A 1,802-nucleotide genomic window follows, 5' to 3' on the forward strand; every position below is an offset into this window, starting at 1 on the left:
ATTTTAATTGACTCCCTATGTTCATTAAGTTCATTGGTTAAGGTTTCAGGATCGTCGCTCCGATACCATTTGTAACACCCCCATACTCCAAGTGCCTTACCAGGACCACTCAGGTATGAAGACATCACCATCTCGGTCGCCCGAGGCATGATAATCAAATAGACAAAACAGAAACAACATTTATTATAAATACTTTAATGAATAAATACAATCCTTGAAACCGAGCTGAAAGTACGATACATTATTCCAAACTATATGTTCTCAACTGAAATATAAATAAATACTAAACTACAAAATAAGACTCTATCGTCATGTCGTGGCCATCCCAGCTATCCCAAGACTCATCTCTTTACCTCGCTCAATATCTCGCTCACCATCCCCGAATGGATCACCGCAGTTTTACAAAACAACACCGGGTCGGTTACTAATCACACAATCAAAATAGATAACAACAATAAGACAAACAGACAAATGAACCGCCACACACACACACGCACATCCAACCAACCGTCTCAATCACCGACCGTCCACTGGACCCATACGCCAGCTGGGGGACCGCAGCCGTTCCCACCTAAGCCCCGCTCATCGTACGAGCGATAACCCTGTCCATTAATGTGCACATCCCCTTTCGTGGCGGGTTCCACGAAGGGCGAAACTAGGGCGTGAGATCACTTCCGCAAGTGACCCCACTCAGCCGAGAACGCATCTCGAGAACCATCAACAAACACAACCACAATCACAATCACAATTACAATCATCATATCAATCAACTAACTACAGCACATCACCAATATCCCATTATGGGACTAATACCGAGTAGAAATCCTACCGGAATGCACAACACGCAGACGGTATCTACAAACGTATCAAAACGGCTCCTCTACGAACTCTCCTCCTACCATACAACACATAGATACTACTATTCAATTACTATCCATAAAAACCCCCAATTCCTAAATTAGGGTTTCACCAATCTTAACAAAACATTATATAAATTACATTAAAAGCTTACCCTCGACACAAGGAATCCAACGACACAAACTACGATGCAAACCGACCGTCTGAACTCCGGGAATTGTCAAGAACGCGATTAGGAAGAAGAACAAGTTGCTTTCTCTCTTAAACAGGTTTTAGGTTTTGTAAAAAGTGATTTAGAACAATGCCGAATAAGTTTAAATACCTTAATCGCGTAATTAACAAAACCCGAGAAAACTCCCCGTAAAAACCGGACACTCGATCGAGTACCCAAGGTACTCGATCGAGTACCCTACTCGATCGAGTGCCCCACTACTCGATCGAGTGCCCAACAGTCAGAAACTATTTCTCTTCGCAACTTGCCCTTACTCGACAGAGTAAGGGCTACTCGATAGAGTACCCCCAAGACATATAAATACGGAGTATTACACTATCTCTAGGGTTCTCTCTCTAACAGTTCTCATAACTCAAATCATTCGGCACCCCACCTAACCTATATCACAAAATCCTTAGCAGAACCAATACTCCAACTCTTCCACATTACCGCAAAATGATATACCTCTCTATATAAAGCACCTATCTCCAAAAGCATAACTCACGATCCACACTTGTTACACACACTCACACTAGATCCTCAAGTTCTATTCTTTTATTACCGCAAAACTCATCCATAACTTAACATGATACTAATTCTCAACACCCTATACTCACCGTCTCAATAAATCTTACGAACCATTTGCCGCTTCCAGCTCAGCACACATGTTCCAGAGATCTCTTTTTTTGGTGACGACGGCGTTAAATCCCCCCGGGCCCATGCATTCCCGCGC

The sequence above is a fragment of the Silene latifolia genome, chromosome 7, assembly GCF_048544455.1.
Source record: "Silene latifolia isolate original U9 population chromosome 7, ASM4854445v1, whole genome shotgun sequence".
Lineage (NCBI taxonomy): Eukaryota > Viridiplantae > Streptophyta > Magnoliopsida > Caryophyllales > Caryophyllaceae > Silene > Silene latifolia.